The sequence below is a fragment of the Candoia aspera genome, chromosome 3, assembly GCF_035149785.1.
Source record: "Candoia aspera isolate rCanAsp1 chromosome 3, rCanAsp1.hap2, whole genome shotgun sequence".
Taxonomy (NCBI): Eukaryota; Metazoa; Chordata; class Lepidosauria; order Squamata; family Boidae; genus Candoia; species Candoia aspera.
In genome coordinates, this window is record NC_086155.1 from 2,567,850 (window position 1) to 2,577,971 (window position 10,122).

Genomic DNA, 10,122 nt, shown 5'->3' on the forward strand with positions numbered 1-10,122 from the left:
TCTCCTTCCTCTCCCCAACCACAGGCTGAACGGAGCTCCCGCCCCCTCCAGCCAGCGTCACGCTAGACTGGGGGAGGCTGGCCGCAGTTTGGGACATGGTCTCCAAAGTCTGCAGAGAAGGCCAGCCACTTCCCAAGCTTTCGGTCCATCTCAGCAAGGGCTTTGAGGCCATCAAAACTCTGCTGGAAGAGACTCAGTCCCAAGGAGACAGGGGCACCTATGGAGACGGAGCCGTACTGGGGAACACAAAAGAGGAACAGGCCCTTTCTAAGCTAGCAGCCGGAGACGTGTCAGACCTCACCAGGAGGCTGCTATTCCGCGGCAGCAAGAGCTCCCCAAAGTCACCAATGTCTACGCATCGCCATCTCTGGAGAAAGGTTTCTGAGTGCACGGCCTCCCCAGACAGCTGGGGCCAAGGATGGCATTACCGTGGATTTATATGCTTTTACTAAACTAGCTTCACTGACATGTGGGCAGATTGCCCAGGTGTATATTACCATGCCATTAGCAGGTGCCACTCTCATTCTTAAACTTTGGCCTCCCCTTCCTCAAATGTGGCCCACTGCCCTTCTTGGGTGGGGAGAAAAATCCTGGAGTGTTGCCCGAGCGAAAGGAGGCAGAAGGGCTGGCGACAAGAAGCCAACATTCCCCCAAGACTGTGGAGATCGAAGTGCCCAGAAGGAAGTCAAAGGGGCAGGCCCAAAGTAGATGAACTGAGGTTGACAGCCGGGCTGCAACTAGATCCGTCCCTAACCCCCCGGACTGGGATCGCATTTCTGTCAACACTCCGGCCCTAAACAAAAATTATAATAATAAATGCGTCATTGGCGTTCTTCTCGCCCACTCAGCTCAACAAGTGTAGCCGTCAAGTATGATGAGCAGGCGTCGCATTTCAGGAACGTTTGGGCCAAACGCGATCTCTCCACAGCCCCAGCCCTTGCTTGGCGATGGAGTGACAATGGCCGCTTCATTATCCAGGGCTGGAGACGCAACTGGAGGTGGACCGCCGGGGACCCATGGAAGGAATCCCCTTGGAAAGAGCATTTCACTGCCAGGCCGTTTCCAGAGTAGAAGAGGTAGGTCCACACATTTCTGCCCAGCTTGGGCTGCAAACCGGCTGCCAAGCACCCAAATAGTGACCGCAGGGACGCTGCAATGGTCGTAAGTGTGAGGACTGGTTGTAGGTTGTTTTCTTCAGCACCATTGTAAGTCTGAACCATCATTAAACAAATGGTCATTAAGTGAGGACTGCCTGTAGATGAAAAAGCCTGGACAGGATGGGAAACTTCTCATTTAGACGCAGATTGGTAATCTCTGAGGAAGCGGCTTTCCTTAGCCTGCGGCCTTCAAGATGGGCACATTTCACATTTTCAAAGCATGCTGACAGCTTGGATCGCAGTCCCTATCAGGAGGGTGGAAGATTGCTGTCAACAAGGCCAGAAATAATGGCACAATTACTGTAGGTTTGTGGCTGGGGAATTCTGGGAGTTGAAGTCCACATGTCTTAAAGTGGCCACGGTTGAGAAACACTGGTCTAAATCCCCCAAGACCACTGACAGCCTTTTGTTGCCGAATATTCAAATTTCTCCACAATTCAACGGCAAACAGACCAAGACTATTTTCAAAGTAAGGAGATCTCGACAGAACTCCAGTTTTTCAAGGTAGATCAGAGATTCCCCATTCCTCCTGAAACAACAACTGTCTGGACAATTTCAGTCACATTTTTTCTGATGGACCCTAGATCCTCTTTTCTCAGCTGAACAGCCCTCAGGCAATAAAGTTAATTTGCAGGTAGCTACCAGTGAGAGAGTTTCAGCTCCACCTGAACTGATGGGCTAGAAGCTCTTTGTTTACATTATCAGTTCTAGAAACTGATTAATGGGGAAGTCAAAAGTCAAAGCAATAGGCTGTGGGGGGGAAGGGGGGGAAATAAACTTGGAGCAAAATTAAAATCAGTGCACTTGCTCATTTAAACTCCGACACACTGAAAACTTTGGCACGTACACTTCATAATGTGTTATTTTAACTACACATACGTTCCCTAATTTTTATTTCAAGTTATTTCAACTGCTGTCTTGCTCTTTTATTTATTTATTTAATCAAATTTTGTCATCGACCATCTCCCTTTAACTATCTGCTAGCCCAAACATTTGGAAAGCAGAAGCCATGAGCTTTGTAATTAGAAGAGAACATCAACACAATATCCTGCTCCTGAAATGGGGAACATTTGCACATGTTGAGAAGTAGATGGCTCAAAATGGAAAACCTAATTGTGCCATTAATTCTGGCCTTGACAACAGCAATCTTCCACCCTCCTGATAGGGACTGCAATCCAACTATCAGCATGCTTTGAAAATGTGAAATGTGCCCATCTTGAAGGCCGCAGGCTAAGGAAAGCCGCTTCCTCAGAGATTACCAATCTGTGTCTAAACGAGAAGTTTCCCATCCCGTCCAGGCTTTTTCATCTACAGGCAGTCCTCACTTAATGACTATTCATTTAATGATGGTTCAGACTTACAATGGTGCTGAAAAGAACAACTTACAACCAGCCTTCACACTTACGACCGTTGCAGCATCCCTGCGGTCACAATTTGGGTGCTTGGCAACTGGTTCACATTTATGACCATCGTAGCATCCCGTGGTCATGTGTTTGCCATTTTCGACCTTTTTGGATGGCTTCTGGCAAGCAAAATCAAAGGGAAACCATGTGATTTGCTTAACAACCACATGGTTCACTTAATCCAACCCGATTTCACAAAAGGCCATGAAATCGGGTTAGATTCACTTAATGACCGCTTTGCTTAGCAAGCAAAATTCCAGTCTCAATTGTAATCATTAAGCGAAGACTGTCTGTATAAAAATGCCCTTCTTGCGCGTTTCCCCAGCCTTTCTCCACCGCCCTTCCCCAGTCTGAGAATTGTGTTCATAGCTGGCACCCTCTGGCAGGGCTGGTCCAACCGCCTGGCCCAAACAGCATGGCAGGTCACCTCCTGGTGGTCTGAACACGAACTGTCCTGCTGATAGAGAACACGAGGGCCTGTCGAAAACACACCGAGAGGGCCCTTTGCCCCAGACCCAAGCTGCAAGGCATAACCGGCTGGCCCGGGAGCCTTATGGGATCAGTGATAAAACCCCTGGTTAATTCTGCTTCTCCAGGGCACCCAAAGTTGCAAGAGAACCCTTTGCGGCACAGGGAGAGAGTCCAATGGGAAAGATCAGGGCTGCGCCAGTATTTCCCAGGCTCCTTCGCTCCCCGCCCCAGCCAGTTCTCGCTATAGACCCGTCTCTCCCTCCCCAGCATCCCAAAAATAAATGCCCCTGACATGGCATGGCCTGTAATTCAGACCCCCACAAGGTTCAGGAGGCATCAAGATGCGGCGAGTTAAAAATAGGCGTTAAAGGGAAAGCAGAAACTTTGGGCCTGACATATCCGTCCTCCTGCAAAGCCGAGCCAGCAAGGCCCGAGGATGACCCGAGGCCGGGCTGGGAACAACAGGCTACCTTTTATCGAGCGAGCGGGCAGAAGCAGGGAAAGAAATCGCTGCTTAATTTCCATAACGCAGCGGCTCTTGCAAAACACCAGGCGGCCAAAGATTTGGCGGGTTATTCCGAGCCACGGAATTCTTTCCATCCGCATCTTGCTCCACTTGCCCCGGGGTTGAGTGACGACGGGCCTCGTTAAGCAGAGACATTTGAATTAGCAATCTACTGCTTTCCAAAATCAAGGTCACTTCCCTTCCTGATGGCTGGACAGAATAGATTAATCTTCTCCACTTTCCTTTAGCAGGAATTGAAAAGACCACCCTGCCTTCAGCCGTCCCCATTGTGTGACTTGATGAGAATGGAGAGTCCATCCTTTTGCCACTTGTCATCTCTGGATCAGTCTTTCTCAACCTTGGCGACTTTAAGACGCGTGGGCTTCAACTCCCAGAATTCCCCAGCCAGGCTGGGGAATTCTGGGAGTTGCAGCCCACGCGTCTTAAAGTCGCCACAGTTGAAAAACACTGCTTTAGATTCTTATCGTCTCCATCCAGCACCTCTCAACACAGCGGCTAAGCGTAAATCTGCCCCGTTTTAAACCAAGGCAGGCGCGTCTACAGAGTCACAAAAACCAAGATGGTGGTCACGGCCGTGGGATCAAAGCCCCGCCTTTTTAAAAGTGTGATAACGTAAAAACTCAGGGGGAGCTTCATACGCCCACCCCTGAATCGGAGATGATAGTTTGATCTGCATCAGGATGGACCCAGAAAAGGATTGGTTCCCCAGGTCATTCATATGAAGGCATCAGTGTGCCTAGAATGCCTTCCTGTGGGGGCAGAATGGATGAAAATAAAAGGCCCCTTGATTCTACCAAATTTTGGCTGGATACTGCCAAGATTTCCACCACAATCATTTTTTGAAAGATTCCCCTGCACCTGCTCTTAGGTACAGAAAGGAAAGGACTGCATTGCGTGCCCCACCCAAGGTCAGCCTCGTACAGAACTAATGCGCAGAATGCCTTACTCCAGGTTAAAAATAAGAATTAGCACTAACAATAAGGAAACACTTAACAATCAGGAAAATAAGCACTTGCAAAAATGGTGCTCAAACATAAGGTCTTGCTTTCTTGGAACGAGGGCTGGCTTATGGGCGGCTTGGCCGGCCCCGGTCCCCAAGTTCTGGGGGCTGCCAGGAGGGCTGCAAGCTGGCTGCTCTTGAGGAGGACACCCACCCACCCCCAGTCGCTGGCAGGACTCAGATACATCAGATTTGTGGCGTGCTGGCAACGCTATGCCAGTAAGCAGAGCCAGCAGAGAAGCAGGCCGGCCCAGGGAAAGACGCCGCCAGAGGTACATAAGCACAGAGAAAAGGCCATTTGCCGTCTCGCTACCCCTCCAAAACAAATTAGGCCTGACACTTAACCCTGTACCAGTAATGCACCAATAATGCAGAATTTTAAAAGAAGGTTCGACTCAAGAGCGCCAGCCAGCCAGCCAGCCAGCCCTGGCCACACGATACGAGGGCCGAGAACTGGGCACAGCTCCCAAATGTGTTGGCAGGACCAGCACGGACATCCCATTAACGCAAGAGAGAGGCTGGTGGGGTGGGGATGGGGATGGGGGGCACATTCAAGATGTGCAGCCATGCAAGGTCGGCCACCTAGACAAGCTTCCCAAAGGCACGGAAGTCAGCAAGGAGGCGGCCCTCGACCGGCTTCCGTCCATCCCAGAGAACGCATCGCAGTGCTCAGTCCTCCCGTGTTCCCCGTTGCCTGGAACACTCCCAGAAGCAGCAGCAAAGCCGCGCATCCGTGAAAGGCTTTGCAGCCCTTTGCAGCCTCTTCGCTGAATCGAAATGCCTCCCCCCCGAGATGCAGCCTCAGATCAATCCAACCGTTGCTGAATCAAATTCCAAAGCTTTGCAGCAGGCAGCACAACACTGTAGTGGGTCTCACCCGAAACAAATCAGAATTGGGAATCTCTTTTATCTGCCAGCACTAAATTCAAGAACGCACTTATGTTTGCCCCATGAAGTTCACTGTTTGCACATGGCATATTGCAAATGCTTGGGGAGGGAGACAGAAAGAAGAAGAATTCAATCTGAAAGGTCCCTAGAGACCGTCAAGCCCAACCCCTGCTCTGTCCAGGAACCGAAACAAATGTGTTCCCCCCAGATGGCTGTCCAGCCCCCATTCATCTGCAGAGGTTCCAAACCATTCTCGCTGTTGGAGTGTTTTGGGGAAAAAACCCATTTAATCGGAATCTGCTTTCCTGGAACTTGAATCCACTGAAAAACACCGCCCTAAGGTACGATATACATCATCTTCTGCCTGCATGCTGGCTGGGGAATTCTGGGAGTTGCGGTCCCCCCGTGGTGAAGCTGCTGAGGCCGAGAAACACTGTCCTACAGCAACAGGGCAGCCTGCCATCTGCAGTGGAATACAGTTCTCTGCCCCCTATTAGCCACCAAACCGGGCAGATTTTGGCAGCCCATCAGGGATTCTTTTGTAAATGAGGGTGGGAGTGGGAGCAGAACACCCCTCTCTTCGCCAATTTGGCTTCAATCATGTGCAAATCAAGCACATATCAATGCCCGGCCTCTGCTGGAATCCCCAACAGCAGTGTTTCTCAAACCTGGCAACTTTAAGAGGTGTGGAGTCCAGCTCCCAGAATTCCCCAGCCAGCAAAGCTGGAGAATTCTGGGAGTTGAAGTCCGCACAGCTTAGAGTTGCCAAGGTTGAGGAACTCTGGGTTAGGGGATTCTGGGGCTGAAGTCCACACCTCTTAAAGTGTCTGAGGTTGAAAACACCGATCTAGATAGCAGCACCTCCTGAGCAGCTGAAGGGGCAACCCCCATCCCTCTTCAGGCCTATTTTCTCAAGACTAAATGTGGCATCTGCCCCTGCAGGATTTATTTCTTTAAACCTGTTCTGGTTCCTCTTAATCTTCCTTTAAAAATTGTGCCGAGAGCTGCACGCATTATTTGTGACAGGGTCTGACCAGGGCTGTTACTTCCCATGATTTAGAAGCTATACCTCTGCGGATGCAATCTGAAATGGGTGGCATATCCCATTGCCAACTCACATTTACAAGTACACAATCGCAGCACCCTTTTCATGCATACTTGTGCAAGCTCGTGCTGCAAAATAACTGCATCAGAAGTGGAAACAACAAGCTAGAAAATGTTGCCCTGATCAGTCCTGTAGTTTCCCATCTTTCCTCCAGGCCCTGAACACATTCAAGCCTCAGTGAGACGTTTTGAAGAAATTCTCTCTCAGCTGCAGAGTTTTCCCTCTGTGTTTATGGCATTTCTGCAAACCTCAGGGCTCCTTTAAATCTACCCTATCTTGGACTACACTGCCCATCATTCCTAGCCACACCCCATACAAACGTGGAGAGCTGCAATCAAACACCGGTGGCGTGGAGGGTGCCACTCCCTCCTTGTCGCAGTTAAATCATTTAGCCCTGGCCTGCCTTTGGCTGCTTTGTGGAAGGCAGAATACAGTGGTGTAATAAACTGTAACAAATCTGCAGCAAATTTCTAAACGTATCATCCCCTCAGCTTTTACACCAAACTAACCCTCAAAATTAAAATAAGCCTTGGAACCCTGAAAAATGTATTGTTTTGATTACTGCTGCTGCTGCAGGAAATCAGAGCAGGTAAGCCAAGACAATTACTTTACACATCACATGTACCCCATGCAATTAGTATGAATGTAGCATCCAACTTTCTCTAAACAGACTCCAGAAGAAGAGTTAAATGTGCACAACGCGGTAAGTCCTAGTTAAAACCCAAGTGCTGTGTTTCAATAAGATGTGCAAATAACTAAGCCATTTTAAGGCGGAATGTGATTATCTGGTTCCCAAACGTGCTAAACTCATTTTAGCCTATGCTAGCTGGTGGACGTGAACTTAGAAAGGATGGAATAACACAAGAGGGTGAACCGTCTGACTCTGGAGGCTTCGCGTGTAGGTGGGAAGAGGAAAGAAGACGACAGGTGAGTAAATTATCAACCCCTAGACGTTTATGGTACCAGGATGTAGACCTAGGTTAAGGAAAGTATAGACCTTACCAGTTAGGAGCCATGACCCCTAGTAACCCTGGGCAATAAATCAACATTCCTAACCAGGAAGGTTGACTGGAGAACAACCTTGGCTCATCAGCATCCTAAAAAGCACACCACTAAAGTCGATTTTATGAGAAACACTGGTCATGCTAAGCAAATTATGGGACGGTATGTAGCCAAGCTGGCTGGGGAATTCTGGGAGTTGAAGTCCACACCTCTTCAAGGGCCAAGGTTGAGAAACACTGCCTTAAAGCAACAGGACATAGTCGAGTTCATTCAGACGTCCGTCACTCGTCTTTGGCTCCAAGACAGTAAAGGTAATACATAAACCTATGTGCATCCACCACGGAACTTCCTAAATCTAGATCTTTTCCAAAGCGGGCACCAAGCCGGCACTTCTTCTCATGCTCGGAAGACAGGCGGAGGATGCAAAGGACCCCCCGCCCTCCCTTTATCTGAAGCTGGCAGGCCAAGGGGAGCTCCAAGGCAGCATCTCGATTCCAGCAAAGGCCTTGCAGATGCTTCAGGAGGCCCAGAAGGAGGACCCTTATCAAGAGCCTTCCTGCCCGCCTCTGGCACAGCGCCCGTCACAGAGAAATGCTTGGCAGTGCCAGGCAACGGCCCCGCAAAGCCAAGCTCAGAAGCCACATCTGTGCCGGTCATCTGAGGAGGAAAATCACCCCAGAAAGGGGAAAGGCAACTAGAACAAGGTAGGGGATTCTCACGTTCTCCCAATCCCAGCCACCTCACAGGGTTGTTGTTGAAGGGAAAACAGGAGGCAGAGGTATTAGGTATGCTCGCCACCTTGACTTGACCAAAATATAGTTAAAAAGGGGAAATAAAAAAGATAACAACAACAACAACAACAAGTCAGAAACTGTGTTGCCAGACTCCAGATCAGCTTGCAGTACAGATAGTCCTTGCTTAACAACCATTTGTTTAGTGCTGGTTCAGACTTACGACAGTGTTGAAAAAACCGACTTACAACCAGTTCTCAAGCTTACAACTGCTGCAGGGTCTCCATGGTCACATGATCAAAATCTGGGCCCTTGGCAATCGGTTCGCAGCATCCCGTGGTTACCATTTTCGACCTTCCCAGCCAGCTTCTGGCAAGCAAAATCAATGGGGAACCGCATGACTTGCTTAACAACCACATGGTTTGCTTAATGCCTGCAGCAATTCACCTAACGACCACCGCAAAAAAGTTCATAAAGTCAGGTTAGATTCACTTAATGACCACTTTGCTTAGCAACAGAAATTCCAGTCCCAATTGTGGTTGTTCAGCGAGGACTACCTGTAATACCATCTCTTTGCACCTGGCTGCAAGCAATCTTGAATGCACATTGGGTGCGAAAGCAAGGGAAAAAAGTCCTTAATAAATCAAGTTTGCCTCAAATTTCTAAGCTGCTTGGAGTCGGACATGATCAGACAGGCACATAAGCCTAATATATAATAATAAAAATAAAAATAACTGTCATGAGTACTGATGGTGAGCAGGAGGGGGCCCCCATCCAGGGGGGAAAACGCATGCGTAGCACTGAGGAATTGGGCAGCCATTCAAAGAGACACAGATTGGGCCCGCCTTAGCCTTTGGGGTTTATCTGTCTGGGTTTTTCCCACGCTTCTTCAGTTTGTTAGGATTTTCTGTCTTATGTAGCAGTAATAAACACTAGAGACCTACTCCTCGTCTCAGCGTGGTTCCTGGCTGTTAGGACAACAACAACACTTGAACACCATCAGCATTGACAAAACCACCATCAGTCAACTGCACAGCTTACATCCTGCAACGACACTTTTAACACCAGCAAAGAACAACATCTGCCTATCGCAGGCCCCTGGGAAGGACTCAGAGAGGTGGGCAAAAATGCCAAATCCAGCCTAAACATCTGGCTCACTGTGCGACCAACCACAATAATACCGCCATCTACAAACCCTAGCGCTGAACCTTTCGCCTGGTCTGAGCACTCTTAAGGAGCGCTTTGTCACTGTTTGGCTGAGTTCGCACAACCCTTGGAGCTGCTTACTGAACTAACTAGTTTGTGGGTTTATTTTATCCACGTGTTATTTACGAATCCGATTTATATGGCCGAAGAAACTCTGGGTGGCAAAATAGAGAAAACCATTAAAGCCAAAAACCAACTGAAAGTCTCCCGAGGCTCCCTAAAAGCACAAAACCATTCGACACACACGCCCATGCCCCAGTTCCCATCTGGGATGCCCCTGGGGCCAAAAGCTGACCCAAGAAGCCTCAGCACCCCTCGCTAAGCCCCTAGGGAGTGAGGAAGGTGCCGCTGATCCAGGTTAGCAGTTGGGCCAATAGCTACCTTGTGAGCCGGTGCAGAGGGTCACGGGGACTGGCCCGATGAACTTCCACAGCCGACTTTAGACCTGAGAGCCCGCCCTGGCTCAGGGGGCAAGCGGGGGCCCAGGAGGGAGGAGAGAGATATTTACTTATTTTTTAATCGCTCAATCCAGTTTATAGGGCTGTCCCCCTTCGCAGTGGAACTGTGCGCAGCAGACAAAAATAAAACACGGTCGACAGTTAAAGGAGAGAAGAATCCCATTTCCAGCACCCC